Below are 18,719 nucleotides of genomic sequence, written 5' to 3' on the forward strand. Positions count from 1 at the left end.
CATTTCCAATATCATATAATGCAATTAGAATTCTATTAACATTTTTCAGGATTACCTCTGCCACCTTGTGGTCATGATTGATCAGCGTCTTGAGCCTTTCTGGAGAGAAATTTCTGGAGATATGACCTGGTGCCCCGCACCTATACCACAGACCTAAACCCTTTCAGCACGGCCTATACGGATGAAAACTTTCGCACCTTTGGCACCTCACATCCTCTGGGTAAGGCATCACTTGCTTCCCTTTATCACTTTCCTGGCGACTGCCACTCCTCTTGAACTCTTGGACCCTCGGTGTAAAATTCTGGTTGTGGTCCCTTCAGCGAAACTCCCGGCTTTCACCCCTTGCCACAATAGCCTTCTTTAAACATTCTTTCACGACCATGCTCTTGTTAACCAAGTCTGAGAAAACTCAATATATCACTCCAAAGTCCTCCTTCATATTTGATGCACTTCCACTCCTCAAAGTCTTCTGGCGTTTCCTGACAAATCCTAGAGAATCGGCACAATTTCTGAAACTTGTTCGTGTATTCGGTGATCGACATCTGACCCTGTTTCAATTGCAGCAATTCAAGCTCTTTAGCCATTCTGACCGAGTTAGGAAAGTATTTCTTGTAAAACTCAGTTTGGAATGCATCCCAGGGTATAGCAACATCACCCTACTGCAAAAGGCATTGCGTCCCTTGCCACCAACATTGGGCTTCACCCGCTAATTGATAAGTTGCAAACTCAATACGTTGATTGATGAGCGGATAATTTATACACTTTTTGGCATTGTTTTTAGGTAGTTTTTAGTAGGATCTAACTACTTTTAGGGATGATTTTATTAGTTTTTATGCAAAATTCACATTTCTGGACTTTACTATGAGTTTGTGTATTTTTCTGTGATTTTAGGTATTTTTTGGCTGAAATTGAGGGACCTGAGCAAAAATCTGATTCAGGCTGAAAAAAGGACTGCTGATGCTGTTGGATTCTGACCTCCCTACACTCGAAATGGATTTTTTGGAGCTACAGAACTTCAAATGGTGCGCTCTCAACTGCGTTGAAAAGTAGACATCCAGGGCTTCACAGCAATATATAATATTTCATACTTTATTCGAGCTTAGACGACGCAAACTGGCGTTCAACACCAGTTCCATGCTGCATTCTGGAGTAAAACGGCAGAAACACGTCACAAACCAGAGTTAATCACCAAAAACATGTTACAACTTGACGTTTAACTCCAAGAGAAGCCTCTGCACGTGTAAAGTTCAAGCTCAGCCCAAGCACACACCAAAGTGGGCCTCAGAAGTGAATTTCTGCATTTAGACTTATTCTTGTAAACCCTAGTAACTAGTTTAGTATAAATAAGACTTTTTACTATTGTAGTCTAGTTTTTTGATGGATCTTTAATCAGTGTATGCGATTTTAAACCTTCATGGGGGCTGGCCATTCGGCCATGCCTGGACCATCACTTATGTATTTTCAACGGTAGAGTTTCTACATACCATAGATTAAGGTGTGGAGCTCTGCTGTTCCTCGAGTATTAATGCAATTACTATTATTCTATTCAATTCAGCTTATTCTTATTCTAAGATACTCGCTACACTTCAACATGATGAATGTGATGATCTGTGACACTCATCATCATTCTCACCTATGAACGCGTGCCTGACAACCACTTCCGTTCTACCTTAGATCGAGCGCGTATCTCTTAGCCTCCATTCCGAAAGATCGGAGTATTCGTGGTATAAGCTAGAATTATTGGTGGCCACTCCTAAGATCTGGAAAGTCTAAACCTTGTCTGTGGTATTCCGAGTAGGATCTGAGATGGGATAACTGTGACGAGCTTCAAACTCGTGAGTGTTGGGCGTAGTGACAGACGCAAAAGAATCACTGGATTCTATTCCGACATGATCGAGAACCGACAGATGATTAGCCGTGCTGTGACAGAGCATTTGGACCATTTTTACTGAGAGGATGGGAAGTAACCATTGACAACGGTGACGCCCTACATATAGCTTGCCATAGAAAGGAGTAAGAATGATTGGAGGAAGGCAGTAGGAAAGCAGAGATTCAGAAGGGACAAAGCATCTCCATACGCTTATCTGAAATTCCCACTAATGATTTACATAAGTATCTCTATCTTTATTTTCTGTTTATTTATCCTTATATTCGAAAACCATTATAACCATTTGAATCTGCCTGACTGAGATTGACAAGATGACCAAAGCTTGCTTCATACCAACAATCTCCGTGGGATCGACCCTTACTCACGTAAGGTATTACTTGGACGACCCAGTGCACTTGCTGGTTAGTTGTGCGAAGTTGTAACAAAGTGTGATTCACGTTTGAGAGCTCCAAGTCTTTGGCGCCATTGTTGATGATAACAATTTCGTGCACCAAGTTTTTGGCGCCGCTGCCGGGGATTGTTTGAGTTTGGACAACTGACGGTTCATCTTGTTGCTCAGATTAGGTAATTTTCTTTTCAAAAAGTCCTAAAAAATCTTTCAAAAATTTTTTTTCTTCTTTTTCGTTTTTCCACAATTAATTTTTGAAAAATCCAAAAAAATTATAAAATCATAAAAATAAAAAATATTTTGTGTTTTTGTTTGAGTCTTGAGTCAATTTTTAAGTTTGGTGTCAATTGCATATTTTTTTTAATTTATACATTTTTTCGAAAAATTCATGCATGGTATTCTTCATGATCTTCAAGTTGTTCTTGATAAGTCTTCTTGTTTGATCTTCATATTTTCTTGTTTTGTGTCTTTTGTTGTTTTTCATATGTATTTTTGCATTCATAGTGTCTAAACATGAAAAATTTCTAAGTTTGGTGTCTTGCATGTTTTCCTTTTTTGAAAATTTTTCAAAAATAAGTCTTGATGTTCATCTTGATCTTCAAAGTGTTCTTGGTGTTCATCTTGACATTCATAGTGTTCTTGCATGCATCATGTGTTTTGATCCATAATTTTTTTGTTTTGGGTCAGGTTTATGTTTTTCTCTCATCATTGAAAATTCAAAAATCAAAAAAATATCTTTTCCTTATTTCTCTCATAAATTTCGAAATCTTTGGGTTGACTTAGTCAAAAATTTTTAAAATTAGTTGTTTCTTGTTAGTCAAGTCAAGATTTCAATTTTAAAAATCTTATCTTTTCAAAACTTTTTCAAAAATCAAATCTTTTTCATTTTTCTTTTATATTTTCGAAAATATTTAAAAAAATTGATTTTCAAAATCTTTTTCTTAATTTTATTTCATAATTTTCAAAAACTTTACTAACAATTAATGTGATTGATTCAAAATTTTGAAGTTTGTTACTTTCTTGTTAAGAAAGGTTCAATCTTTAAATTCTAGAATCATATCTTTTAGTTTCTTGTTAGTCAAGTAATCAATTTTAATTTTAAAAATTAAATCTTTTTCAATCATATCTTTTTCAAAATCAATTTCAAAATCTTTTCTAACTTCTTATCTTTTCAAAATTGATTTTTAAATCTTTTTCAACTAACTAATTGACTTTTTGTTTGTTTTACTATTTCTTATCTTTTTTCAAAACCACCTAACTACTTTTCTCTCTCTAATTTTCGAAAATTCCTCACTCTTTTTCAAAATTCTTTTAATTAACTAATTGTTTCAAATTTTAATATTAATTTTATTTCTTCTCTCAATTTTCGAAAATCACTAACTATTTTTCAAAAACAATTTTCGAAATTCTCTCCCTCTCATCTCTTTCTATTTATTTATTCATTTACTAATTCCTCTCTTCATCTAAAAATTTGAACTCTCTCTTCTCCTCTATGTTCGAATTTTTCTCATCCTTCTTCTATTCTTTTCTGCTTCTACTCACATAAAGGAATCTCTATACTGTGACATAGAGGATTCCTCTTTCTTTTCTGTTCTCTTCTTTTTTTTATGAGTAGGAGTAAGGACAAGAACATTCTTGTTGAAGTAGATCCTGAACCTAAAAGGACTTTGAAGAAGAGGCTAAGAGAAGCTAAAGCACAACAATCCAGAGAAAACTTTACAGAGAATTTCGAAAAAGAAAGAGACATGGCCGAACCCAATAACAATGGTGGAGGCGCAAGGAGGATGCTTGGTGATTATACTACACCTACTTCCAATTTTTATGGAAGAAGTATCTCAATCCCTGCCATTGGAGCAAACAATTTTGAGCTAAAACCTCAACTAGTTGCTCTAATGCAACAGAACTGCAAGTTTCATGGACTTCCATCAGAAGATTCCTATCAGTTTTTAACTGAATTCTCGCAGATCTGTGATACTGTTAAGACTAATAGAGTAGATTCTGAAGTCTACAGACTCATGTTTTTCCCTTTTGCTGTAAGAGACAGGGCTAGAACATGGTTAGACTCACAACCTAAAGATAGCCTGGACTCTTGGGATAAGCTGGTCACGGCCTTCTTGGCCAAGTTCTTTCCTCCTCAAAAGCTGAGCAAGCTTAGAGTGGATGTTCAGACCTTCAAGCAGAAAGATGGTGAATCCCTTTATGAAGCTTGGAAAAGATACAAGCAGTTGACCAAAAAGTGTCATTCTGACATGCTTTCAGAGTGGACCATTCTGGATATATTCTATGATGGTCTATCTAAGTTCTCTAAAATGTCACTAGACCATTCTGCAGGTGGATCCATTTACCTAAAGAAAATGCCTGCAGAAGCTCAAGAACTCATTAACATGGTTGCAAATAACCAATTCATGTACACCTCTGAGAGGAATCCTGTGAGTAATGGGACACCTTAGAAAAGGGGAGTTCTTGAAATTGATGCTCTGAATGCCATATTGGCTCAGAACAAAATGTTGACTCAGCAAGTCAACATGATTTCTTAGAGTTTGAATGGATAGCAAAATACATCCAACAGTACTAAAGAGGCATCTTCTGAAGAAGAAGCTTATGATCCTGAAAACCCTGCAATAGCAGAGGTGAATTACATGGGTGAACCCTATGGAAACACCTATAATTCCTCATAGAGAAATTATCCAAATTTCTCATGGAAGGATCAACAAAAGCCTCAACAAGGCTTTAATAATTGTGGAAGGAACATGCTTAGCAATAGCAAGTCTTTTCCATCATCTTCTCAGCAACAGACAGAGAATGCTGAGCAGAATCGCTCTAGCCTAGCAAACATAGTCTCTGATCTATCTAAGGCCACTTTAAGTTTCATGAGTGAAACAAGGTCCTCCATTAGAAATTTGGAGGTACAAGTAGGTCAGCTGAGTAAGAAAATCACTGAAACCCCTCCTAGTACTCTCCCAAGCAATACAAAAGAGAATAAAAAAAGAGAGTGCAAGGCCATTGATATAATCAATATGGCCAAATGCACAAAGGAGGAGAAAGATGTGAATCCCAGTGAGGAAGACCTCCTGGGACGTCCTCTGAACAAAAAGGAGTTCCAAACTGAGGAACCTAAGGAATATGAGTCTCACCTAGAGACCATAGAGATTCCATTTAACCTCCTTTTACCATTCATGAGCTCTGAGAACTATTCTTCCTCTGAGGAGGATGAAGATGTAACTGAAGAGCAAGTTGCTCAATATCTAGGAGCCATCATGAAGCTGAATGCCAAGTTGTTTGGTAATGAGACTTGGAAAGGTGAATGTCCCTTGCTCATTAGTGAACTAGATACATGGGTTCAGCAAACTCTACCTCAAAAAGAAACAAGATCCTGGTAAATTCTTAATATCCTGTACCATAGGCACCATAACCTTTGAGAAGGCTCTATGTGACCTGGGGTCAGGTATAAATCTTATGCCATTCTCTGTAATGGAGAAGATGGGGATCTTTGAGGTACAAGCTGCAAGAATCTCATTAGAGATGGCAGACAATTCAATAAAACAAGCTTATAGATTGGTAGAGGACGTGTTAGTGAAGGTTAAAGGCCTTCACATCCCTGCTGATTTCATAATCTTAGACACTAGGAAGGATGAGACTGAATCCATCATTCTTGGAAGACCCTTCCTTGCCACAACAAAAGCTGTGATTGATGTTGACAGAGGTGAACTAGTCCTTCTATTGAATGGGGACTACCTTGTGTTTAAAGCTCAAGGTTATTCCTCTGCAACCATGGAAAATAGGCACGATAAGCTTCTCTCAATACAGAGTCAAACAAAGCCTCCACAATCAAATTCTAAGTTTGGTGTTGGGAGGCCACAACCAAACTCTAAGTTTGGTGTTGAACCCCCACATTCAAACTCTAAGTTTGGTGTTGGGAGGTCCCAACAATGCTCTGAACCTCTGTGAAGCTCCATCAGAGCTCACTGTCAAGCTATTGACATTAAAGAAGTGCTTATTGGGAGGTAACCTAATTTTTATTAATCTATATTTCTACTGTTCTTTTATGTTTTATTAGGTTTATGATCATGTGGAGTCACAAAATAATTGCAAAAATTAAAAACAAAATAAAAAATAGCAGAAGAAAAAGCACACCCTGGAGGAAGAGCTTACTGGCGTTTAAACACCAGTAAGGAGCATCTGGCTGGCGTTTAACGCCAGAACAGAGCATGAAGCTGGCATTGAACGCCAGAAACAAGCAGCAGTCTGGCATTTAAACGCCAGAATTGCACCCTGAGGAAAGCTGGCGTTAAACACCAGAAATAAGCATAGAGCTGGCGTTCAACACCAGAAACAAGCATCAGTCTGGCGTTAAACGCCAGGATTGCATACAGAGGGCATTTTACACACCTAAATGGTGCAGGGATAAGAAACCCTTGACACCTCAGGATCTGTGGACCCCATAGGATCCCCACCTACCTTCTCCCTCTCTCTCACACCTTTTCATAACACTCTTCCCTAAACATCATTCACCAATCACCTCAATCACTCTTCCCCATCACCTCTTCACCACTCACGTCCACCCACTTTTCCCCATAAACCCCACCTACCTTCAAATTTAAAATCTCTTTCCCACCCAAACCCACTCTAAATGACCGAACCCTTACCCCTCTCCCTCCATTATATAAACCCCCCATCCTTCTTCATTTTCACACAATATCACCCTCTCTTATCCCTTTTGGCCGAAACCTACACCACTTTCCCTCTCCTCTATCTCTTCTTCTTCTTAATCTATTCTTTCTTCTTTTGCTCGAGGACGAGCAACATTCTAAGTTTGGTGTGGTAAAAGCATAGTTTTTTTTTGTTTTTCCATAACCATTGATGGCACCTAAGGCCAGAGAAACCTCTAGAAAGAGGAAAGGGAAGACAAAAGCTTCCACCTCTAAGTCATGGGAGATGGAGAGATTCATCTCAAAAGCCCATCAAGACCACTTCTATGAAGTTGTGGCCAAGAAGAAGGTGATCCCTGAGGTCCCTTTAATGCTCAAGAAAAATGAGTGTCCAGAGATCCGACATGAGATCCAAAGAAGAGGTTGGGAAGTTCTTACCAACCCCATTCAACAAGTCAGAATTTTAATGGTTCAAGAGTTCTATGCCAATGCATGGATCACTAGGAACTATGATCAAAGTATGAACCCGAATCTAAAAAATTATCTTACAATGGTTCGAGAGAAATGCTTAGATTTCAGTCCGGAAAATGTAAGGTTGGCATTCAACTTGCCTATGATGTAAGAAGACGCACGCCCCTACACTAGAAGGGTCAAGTTTGATCAAAGATTGGACCAACTCCTCATGGACATATGTATGGAAGGAGCTCAATGGAAAAGAGACTCAAAGGGCAAGCCGGTTCAATTGAGAATACTGGACCTTAAGCCTGTGGCTAGAGGATGGTTAGAGTTCATCCAACGCTCCATCATCTCCACTAGCAACCAATCCGAAGTAACTGTGGATCGGGCCATCATGATCCATAGCATCATGATTGGAGAGGAAGTAGAAGTTCATGAAGTCATCTCTCTAGAACTATACAAAGTAGCCGAAAAGCCCTCCACCTTGGCAAGGCTAGCTTTTCCTCATCTCATTTGCCATTTATGCTACTTAGCTGGAGTTGTCATAGAAGGAGACATCCTCATTGAAGAAGACAAGCCCATCACTAAGAAAAGGATGGAGCAAACAAGAGAGCCCATTCATGGATCTCAAGAGACGCATGAGGAAGCTCATCATCAAGAAATCCTTGAGATGTCTCAAGGGATGCATTTTTCTCCAAATAACTATTGGAAATAACTCAACACTTCTCTAGAAGGATTGAGTCATGACATGAACCAATTAAGGGTGGAACACCAAGAATACTCCATCATTCTCAATGAAATTAGAGAAGATCAAAGAGCTATGAGGGAGGAGCAACAAAGGCAAGGAAGAGACATAGATGAGCTCAAGAACACCATTGGTCCTTCAAGAAAAAGGTGGCACCATCACTAAGGTTGACTGATAAACCCCAATTTTAGGGTTTATCTTGTACTGAATTTAGAGTATTTTGATAACCTTTTCTCACATTTAACCTATGAATTGGCATGGTTTTGTAATCTCTCCCGTATTTGTGCTTAAGTGTAAAAACATGCTTTCTAAGCCTTATTTCGATGAATTCTAATTCATCCTTAATTCCATAAGATGCCTTGATGTGTTTGCTAGTAATCTCAGGTTGAAATAGGCTAGGCATGGATCAAGGGAGCAAGGAAGGAAGCATGCAAGTGGAGAGAAGCACAAAAAGCCAAAGAATTAATCTCGGCCAAGCACGCGCACGCGCACAAGGCGCTCGCGCACACATTGTGGAATAAGCCAGGGACGCGCACGCGTACCGTGCGCGCAAGCGTCGTAGTCCGCACGTGATTTTGTTATTGCAACACGTGCCTGACGATTTTGGAAGGTTTCAGCAACCAACTTTGGCGCCAATTTGCATATAAGAACCAAGGATTGAAGGGGATTAACACACATACACATCCATAGACTCATTTTACAAGTTTTCTTAGATATTTTTAGTTAGTTACATTTGTAGAGAGAGAGACTCCAACCTCTCTCTAGAATTCATCTTCATTTTCTCACTTCTCAACCATTCCTTGGTGAGATCTATTACAACACTCAATTTACTTTGTTCATGTTGTAGATCCTCTTCTCTAATCTCAATTAGTGTTTGTAATTGTTCAATTCTCATAGACCTTAGGTTTAACTTTATTGTTTTGGATTCTATTAATTCATTGAAGATCTCATTTTCATTGTTGTTCATTGTTGATTGTTGTTAATCTCTTGTGTTGAATTACTTTGATTCTAAACTTTTTCTCAATTTTACTATGTCCTTCATTCTTGCTCTCCAAATGTTTGAGAAAATGCCAACTTTAGATATGGAGTAGCATTCCCTCACTTGGCCTAATGGTTGAGTCATTGGAGACACTTGAATAATGGATGTCAATTGTTGATTAATAATTGAGAATTGCTAATTGACTTAGAGTGCACTAAAGCTAGACTTTCCTAGGGTAAGACTAGGACTTGTGACTTGAGTTAATTACTTTCACTTGACTTCCCTCTATGATTAGGGGTTAACTAAGTGAAGCAACACTCCTTTGTTATCACAATTGAAGGAAGCTATAGTGATGGAACTTCCAAAGTTCAACCTTGGCCAAGGCTTTTGATATTGATTGATTGTTGTTTTCTTTTATTAGCACTTTTATACCACACTCTTCAAGCCACGAAAGATCACTTAACCAATAGCATGCATCCTTGTAGCATTCCTAGGGAAGAACGACTCGGGATTAATACTCTTGGTTATAGATTGTAGAATTGTTTGATGATGGATTTTGCGTCGGTTTAGACTATACTACGATTGATTACTTGATAATTTCTATACCGGCAAAAAATTCGTTTATCATTGACTCATTCCTTAACTTCCTTGTTCTTATCTCTCTGTTTTTTGGTTTTTAAGCTTCATATTTGTCTATGTTTGTGTCTTTAATACATGATTATTAGTGTCTAGTAACTATATCTTAAGGCTATGAATAATTCCATGAATCCTTCACCTTTCTTAAATGAGAAATGTTTTTAATTCAAAAGAACAAGAAGTACATGAGTTTCGAGTTCACCCTTGAAATTAGTATTAATTATATTGATGTGGTGACAATACTTTTTTTTTCTGAATGAATGCTTGAACAGTGCATATTTTTTTATCTTGTTGTTTATGAATGTTAAAATTGTTGGCTCTTGAAAGAATGATGAAAAAGAGAAATGTTATTGATTATCTGAAAAATCATAAAATTGATTCTTGAAGCAAGAAAAAGCAGTGAAGAACAAAGCTTGCGGAAAAAAAATGGCAAAAAAAATTATAAAAGAAAAAAAAAAAGCAAGCAGAAAAAGCTAATAGCCCTTAAAACCAAAAGGCAAGGGTAAAAAGGATCCAAGGCTTTAAGCATCAATGGATAGGAGGGCCCAAGAAAATAAATCCAGGCCTAAGCGGCTAAATCAAGTTGTCCCTAACCATGTGCTTGTGGCATGCAGGTCCAAGTGAAAAACTTGAGACTAAGTGATTAAAGTCGTGATCCAAAGCAAAAAGAGTGTGCCTAAGAGCTCTGGACACCTCTAACTGGGGACTTTAGCAAAGCTGAGTCACAATCTGAAAAGGTTCACCCAGTCATGTGTCTATGACATTTATGTATCCGGTGGTAATACTGAAAAACAAAGTGCTTAGAGCCACGGCCAAGACTCAAAAAAGTAGCTGTGTTCAAGAATCAACATACTTAACTAGGAGAATCAATAACACTATCTGAACTCTGAATTTCTATAGATGCCAATCATTCTAAACTTCAAAGGATAAAGTGAGATGCCAAAACTATTTAGAAGCAAAAAGCTACAAGTCCCGCTCATTTAATTAAAAATAATATTCATTGATATTTTGGGATTTATAGTATATTCTGTTCTTTTTATCCTAATTGATTTTCAGTTGCTTAGGGACAAGCAACAATTTAAGTTTGGTGTTGTGATGAGCGGATAATTTATACGCTTTTTGGCATTGTTTTTAGGTAGTTTTTAGTAGGATCTAGCTACTTTTAGGGATGTTTTTATTATTTTTTATGCAAAATTCACATTTCTGGACTTTACTATGAGTTTGTGTGTTTTTCTGTGATTTCAGGCTGAAAAATTACTGCTGATGCTATTGGATTCTGACCTCCCTGCAATCGAAATGGATTTTTTGGAGCTACAGAACTTCAAATGGCGCGCTCTCAACTGCTTTGAAAAGTAGACATCAGGGCTTTCCAGCAATATATAATAGTTCATACTTTATTCGAGCTTAGACGACGCAAACTGGCGTTCAACGCCAGTTCTATGCTGCATTCTGGAGTAAAACGCCAGAAACACGTTACAAACCAGAGTTAAACGCCAAAAACATGTTACAACTTGGCGTTTTACTCCAAGAGAAGCCTCTGCACGTGTAGAGTTCAAGCTCAGCCCATGCACACACCAAAGTAGGCCCCGGAAGTGGATTTCTGCATTTAGACTTATTCCTGTAAACCCTAGTAACTAGTTTAGTATAAATAAGAATTTTTACTATTGTAGTCTAGTTTTTTTGATGGATCTTTAATCAGTGTATGCGATTTTAGACCTTCATGGGGGCTGGCCATTCGGCCAAGCCTGGACCATAACTTATGTATTTTCAACGGTGGAGTTTCTACACACCATAGATTAAGATGTGGAGCTCTACTATTCCTCGAGTATTAATGCAATTACTATTATTCTATTCAATTCAGCTTATTCTTATTCTATGATACTCGCTGCACTTCAACATGATGAATGTGATGATCTGTGACACTGGTGCACGAAATTGTGATCATCAATAGCGCCATCAACATGGTACGCTCAATTGCAATCTCAACTCTTTATCACAACTTTGCACAACTAACCAGCAAGTGCACTGGGTCATCCAAGTAATAAACCTTACGCGAGTAAGGGTCGATCCCACGGAGATTGTTGGTATGAAGCAAGCTATGGTCATCTTGTAAATCTCAGTCAGGAAGATTCAAATGGTTATGGATGATTTATGAATAAAGCATAAAACATAAAGATAGAGATACTTATGTAATTCATTGGTGAGAATTTCAGATAAGCGTATGGAGATGCTTTGTCCCTTCCGTCTCTCTGCTTTCCTACTGTCTTCATCCAATCCTTCTTACTCCTTTCCATGGCAAGCTGTATGTTGGGCATCACCGTTGTCAGTGGCTACAGTCCTGTCCTCTCAGTGAAAATGTTCAACTCGCTCTGTCACAGCACGGCTATTCATCTGTCGGTTCTCAATCAGGTTGGAATAGAATCCATTGATTCTTTTGCGTCTGTCACTAACGCCCAGCCTTCAGGAGTTTGAAGCTCGTCACAGTCATTCAATCATTGAATCCTACTCAGAATACCACAGACAAGGTTTAGACCTTCCGGATTCTCTTGAATGCCACCATCAATTCTAGCTTATACCACGAAGATTCCGATTAAGGGATCCAAGAGATATCCACTCAATCTAAGGTAGAACAGAGGTGGTTGTCAGGCACACGTTCATAGGTGAGAATGATGATGAGTGTCACAGATCATCACATTCATCAAGTTGAAGAACAAGTGATATCTTAGAATAAGAACAAGCTAAATTGAATAGAAGAACAATAGTAATTGCATTAATACTCGAGGTACAGCAGAGCTCCACACCTTAATCTATGGTGTGTAGAAACTCCACCGTTGAAAATACATAAGAACAAGGTCTAGGCATGGCCGAATGGCCAGCCCCCATGATCTAAGAACTAGACATCCAAAGATGATCAAAAGATCTAAAATGATCCCCAGATACAAAATACAATAGCAAAAGGTCCTATTTGTAGAGAACTAGTAGCCTAGGGTTTACAGAAATGAGTAAATGACATAAAAATCCACTTCCGGGCCCACTTGGTGTGTGCTTGGGCTGAGCATTGAAGCTTTCATGTGTAGAGACTTTTCTTGGAGTTAAACGCCAGCTTTTGTGCCAGTTTGGGCGTTTAACTCCCATTCTTGTGCCAGTTCCGGCGTTAAACGCCGGGCATTCTTGAGCTGATTTGAAACGCCAGTTTGGGCTATCAAATCTCGGGCAAAGTATGAACTATTATACATTGCTGGAAAGCCCAGGATGTCTAATTTCCAACGCAGTTGAGAGCGCGCCAATTGGGCTTCTGTAGCTCCAGAAAATCCACTTCGAGTACAGGGAGGTCAGAATCCAACAGCATCTGCAGTCCTTTTCAGCCTCTGAATCAGATTTTTACTCAGGTCTCTCAATTTCAACCAGAAAATACCTGAAATCACAGAAAAACACACAAACTCATAGTAAAGTCCAGAAAAGTGAATTTTAACTAAAAACTAATAAAAATATAATAAAAACTAACTAAAACATACTAAAAACATACTAAAAACAATGCCAAAAAGCGTATAAATTATCCGCTCATCACAACACCAAACTTAAATTATTGCTTGTCCCCAAGCAACTGAAAATCAAATAAGATAAAAAGAAGAGAATATGCAATGAATTCCAAAAATATCTATGAAGATCAGTATTAATTAGATGAGCGGGGCTTTTAGCTTTTTGCCTCTGAATAGTTTTAGCATCTCACTCTATCCTTTGAAATTTAGAATGATTGGCTTTTATAGGAACTCAGAATCCAGATAGTGTTATTGATTCTCCTAGTTAAGTATGATGATTCTTGAACACAGCTACTTTATGAGTCTTGGCCGTGGCCCAAAGCACTCTGTCTTCCAGTATTACCACCGGATACATACATGCCACAGACACATAATTGGGTGAACCTTTTCAGATTGTGACTCAGCTTTGCTAGAGTCCCCAATTAGAGGTGTCCAGGGTTCTTAAGCACACTCTTTTTCCTTGGATCACAACTTTATTTCTTTCTTTTTTTCTTTTCGTTTTTTTTTGTATTCACTGCTTTTTCTTGCTTCAAGAATCATTTTTATGATTTTTCAGATCCTCAGTAACATGTCTCCTTTCTCATCATTCTTTCAAGAGCCAACCATTTATGAACAACAAATTCAAAAGACATATGCACTGTTTAAGCATACATTCAGAAAACAAAAGTATTGCCACCACATCAAAACAATTAATCTGTTATAAAATTTAAAATTCATGCAATTCTTCTCTTTTTCAATTAAGAACATTTTTCATTTAAGAAAGGTGATGGATTCATAGGACATTCATAACTTTAAGGCATAGACACTAAGACACTAATGACCATAAGACACAAACATAGGTAAACATAAGCATAATTTTCGAAAAACAGAAAAATAAAGAACAAGGAGATTAAAGAACGGATCCACCTTAGTGATGGCGGCTTGTTCTTTCTCTTGAAGATCTTATGGAGTGCTTGAGCTCCTCTATGTCTTTTCCTTGCCTTTGTTGCTCCTCTCTCATGATTCTTTGATCTTCTCTGATATCATGGAGGAGGATGGAATGTTCTTGGTGCTCCACCCTTAGTTGTCCCATGTTGGAACTCAATTCTCCTAGGGAGGTGTTGATTTGCTCCCAATAGTTTTGTGGAGGAAAGTGCATCCCTTGAGGCATCTCAGGGATTTCATGATGAGTAGGATCTCTTGTTTGCTCCATCCTTTTCTTAGTGATGGGCTTGTCCTCATCAATGAGGGTGTCTCCCTCTATGTCAATTCCAACTGAATAACAGAGGTGACGAATGAGATGAAGAAAGGCTAACCTTGCCAAGGTAGAGGACTTGTCCGCCACCTTATAAAGTTCTTGGGCTATAACCTCATGAACTTCTACTTCCTCTCCAATCATGATGCTATGAATCATGATGGCCCGGTCTATAGTGACTTCGGACTGGTTGCTAGTGGGAATGATTGAGCGTTGGATAAACTCCAACCATCCCCTAGCCACGGGCTTGAGGTCATGCCTTCTTAGTTGAACCGACTTCCCTCTTGAATCTCTCTTCCATTGAGCGCCCTCTTCACAAATGTCTATGAGGACTTGGTCCAACCTTTGATCAAAGTTGACCCTTCTAGTGTAAGGGTGTTCATCTCCTTGCATCATGGGCAAGTTGAATGCCAACCTTATATTTTCCGGACTGAAATCCAAGCATTTCCCCCGAACCATTGTAAGCCAATTCTTTGGGTTCGGGTTCACACTTTGATCATGGATCTTGGTGATCCATGCATTGGCATAGAACTCTTGAGCCATTAAGATTCCGACTTGTTGAATTGGGTTGGTAAGTACTTCCCAACCTCTTCTTCGGATCTCATGTCGGATTTCCAGATATTCACTCTTTTTGAGTTAAAAAGGGACCTCAGGGATCACCTTCTTCATGGCCACAACTTCATAGAAGTGGTCTTGATGCACCCTTGAGATGAATCTCTCCATCTCCCATGACTCGGAGGTGGAAGCTTTTGCCTTCCCTTTCCTCTTTCTAGAGGTTTCTCCGGCCTTAGGTGCCATAAGTGGTTATGGAAAAACAAAAAGCAATGCTTTTACCACACCAAACTTAAAAGGTTTGCTCGTCCTCGAGCAAAAGAAGAAAGAAGAGAGTAGAAGAAGAAGAAATAAAGGAGATAGAGATGGCTTTGTGGTTCGGCCAAAGGGGGCGAAGTAGTGTTTAGGTTGTGTGAAAATGAAGGAGTGAAGATGGGTTTATATAGGGGTGGAGATAGGGGTATGGTTCAGTCATGTAAGGGTGGGTTTGGGAGGGAAAGTGGTTTGAATTTGAATGGTGAGGTAGGTGGGATTTTATGAAGGATGGATGTGAGTGGTGAAGAGAATAGTGGGATTTGATAGGTGAGGGGTTTTTGGGGAAGAGTGGTTGAGGTGATTGGTAAATGGGTAAAGAAGAAGAGAGAGGGTCGTGGGGTAGGTGGGGATCCTGTGGGGTCCACAGATCCTGAGGTGTCAAGGAAAATTCATCCCTGCACCAAGTGGCAAGCAAAAATGCTCTTTATGCCAATTCTGGCATTAAACGCCGGGCTGGTGCCCATTTCTGGCGTTTAACGCCAACTTCTTGCCCTTTCCTGGCGTTTAACGCCAGTCTGGTGCCCCTTTCTGGCGTTAAACGCCCAGAATGGTGCCAGACTGGGCGTTAAACGCCCATTTGCTGCCCTTACTAGCGTTTAAACGCCAGCATGGTCTTCCTCCAGGGTGTGCTGTATTTCTTTCTGTTCTTCATTCTATTTTTGCTTTTTCAATTGATTTTGTGACTTCCCATGATCATCAACCTACAGAAAACATAAAATAACAAAGAAAAATAGATAAATATAATATTGGGTTGCCTCCCAACAAGCGCTTCTTTAATGTTAGTAGCTTGACAGTGGGCTCTCATGGAGCCTCACAGATACTCAGAGCAATGTTGGAACCTCCCAACACCAAACTTAGAAGTTGGTTGTGGCCTCCCAACACCAAACTTAGAGTTCAACTGTGGGGGCTCTGTTTGACTCTGTTTTGAGAGAAGCTCTTCATGCTTCCTCTCCATGGTTACAGAGGGATATCCTTGAGCCCTAAACACAAAGGATTCTTCATTCACTTGAATGATAAATTCTCCTCTGTCAACATCAATCATATCCTTTGTTGTGGCTAGGAAGGGTCTGCCAAGGATGATGGAGTCACCCATGCACTTCCCAGTCTCTAGGACTATGAAATCAGCAGGGATGTAATGGTCTTCAACCTTTACCAAAACATCCTCTACAAGTCCATAAGCTTGTTTTCTTGTATTGTCTGCCATCTCTAGTGAGACTCTTACAGTTTGCACCTCAAAGATCCCTAGCTTCTCCATTACAGAGAGAGGCATGAGGTTTATACTTGACCCTAGGTCACACAGAGCCTTCTTAAAGGTCATGGTGCCTATGGTACAAGGTATTGAAAACTTCCCAGGATCTTGTCTCTTTTGAGGTAATTTCTGCCTAGACAAGTCATCCAGTTCTTTGGTGAGCAAAGGAGGTTCCTTCTCCCAAGTCTCATTACCAAATAACCTGTCATTTAGCTTCATGATTGCTCCAAGGTATTTAGCAACTTGCTCTTCAGTGACATACTCATCCTCTTCAGAGGGAGAATACTCATCAGAGCTCATGAATGGCAGAAGTAAATCCAATGGAATCTCTATGGTCTCATTATGAGCCTCAAATTCTCATGGTTCCTCATTAGGGAACTCATTGGAGGCCAGTGGACGTCCATTGATGTCTTCCTCAGTGGCGATCACTGCCTCTTTCTCCTCTCCTATTTCGGCCATGTTGATGGCCTTACACTCTCCTTTTGGATTCTCTTCTGTATTACTTGGAAGAGTACTAGGAGGGAGTTCAGTAACTTTCTTACTCATCTGACCCACTTGTACCTCCAAGTTTCTAATGGAGGACCTTGTTTCAGTCATGAAACTTTGAGTGGTTTTGATTAGATCAGAGACCATGGTTGCTAAGTCAGAGTAGCTCTGCTTAGAATTCTCTGTCTGTTGCTGAGAAGATGATGGAAAAGGCTTGCCATTGCTAAACCTGTTTCTTCCACCATTATTGTTGTTGAAACCTTGTTGAGGTCTCTGTTGATCCTTCCATGAGAGATTTGGATGATTTCTCCATGAAGAATTATAGGTGTTTCCATAGGGTTCTCCCATGTAATTCACCTCTTCCATTGAAGGGTTCTCAGGATCATAAGCTTCTTCTTCAGATGAAGCGTCCTTAGTACTGCCTGGTGCTGCTTGCATTCCAGACAGACTTTGAGAAATCAAATTGACTTGCTGAGTCAATATTTTGTTCTGAGCTAATATGGCATTCAGAGTATCAATCTCAAGAACTCCTTTCTTCTGATTCGTCCCATTGTTCACAGGATTCCTTTCAGAAGTGCACATGAATTGGTTATTTGCAACCATTTCAATGAGTTCTTGAGCTTCTGTAGGCGTCTTCTTCAGATGAAGAGATCCTCTAGTAGAACTATCCAATGACATTTTGGACAGTTCAGACAGACCATCATAGAAGATACCTATGATGCTCCATTCAGAAAGCATGTTAGAAGGACACTTTCTGATCAATTGTTTGTATCTTTCCCAAGCTTCATAGAGGGATTCACCTTCCTTCTGTCTGAAGGTTTGGACTTCCACTCTAAGCTTACTCAATTTTTGAGGTGGAAAGAACTTTGCCAAGAAGGCGTTGACTAGTTTTTCCCAAGAGTTCAGGCTTTCTTTAGGTTGTGAGTCCAACCATATCCTAGCTCTGTCTCTTACAGCAAAAGGGAATAGCATAAGTCTGTAGACCTCAGGGTCAACCCCATTGGTCTGACAGTGTCACAGATTTGCAAGAATTCAGCTAAAAACTGATGAGGATCTTCCAATGGAAGTCCATGGAACTTGCAGTTCTATTGCATTAGAGAAACTAATTGAGGCTTAAGCTCAAAGTTGTTTGCTCCAATGGCAGGGATAGAGATGCTTCTCCCATAGAAGTCGGGAGTAGGTGTAGTAAAGTCACCCAGCACCTTCCTTGCATTGTTGGCATTATTGTTGTTTTCGGCTGCCATGTCTTCTTCTTTGAAGATTTCTGTTAGATCCTCTATAGAGAGTTGTGCCTTAGCTTCTCTTAGCTTTTGCTTCAAGGTCCTTTCAGGTTCAGGGTCAGCCTCAACAAGAATGCTTTTGTCTTTGCTCTTGCTCATATGAAAGAGAAGAGAACTAGAAAATATGGAATCCTCTATGTCATAGTATAGAGATTCCTTGAGGTGTCAGAGGAAAAGAAAAATAGAAGAAAGAGGTAGAAGAATTCGAACTTATCAAGTATGATGGAGTTCGAATTGTGCATTGAGGAGGAGTGTTAGTCCATAAATAGAAGGATGTGAGAAGAGGGGAAGAAATTTTCGAAAATTCAAGTGAATTAAAAAAA

At 39.2% G+C, this 18,719-nt stretch overlaps 1 non-coding gene across 1 annotated transcript; it reads left to right on the top strand.

Moving 5' to 3' along the window:
* Window positions 1-17,848: 17,848 nt before the first annotated feature.
* LOC130943116 (small nucleolar RNA R71) lies at window positions 17,849-17,956 on the top strand. Its single transcript, XR_009071649.1, has one exon. It is a non-coding gene; the product is annotated as a small nucleolar RNA R71 (small nucleolar RNA).
* Window positions 17,957-18,719: the final 763 nt, after the last annotated feature.

Source organism: Arachis stenosperma, chromosome 7 (assembly GCF_014773155.1).
Source record: "Arachis stenosperma cultivar V10309 chromosome 7, arast.V10309.gnm1.PFL2, whole genome shotgun sequence".
In the NCBI taxonomy this organism is placed as follows: domain Eukaryota; kingdom Viridiplantae; phylum Streptophyta; class Magnoliopsida; order Fabales; family Fabaceae; genus Arachis; species Arachis stenosperma.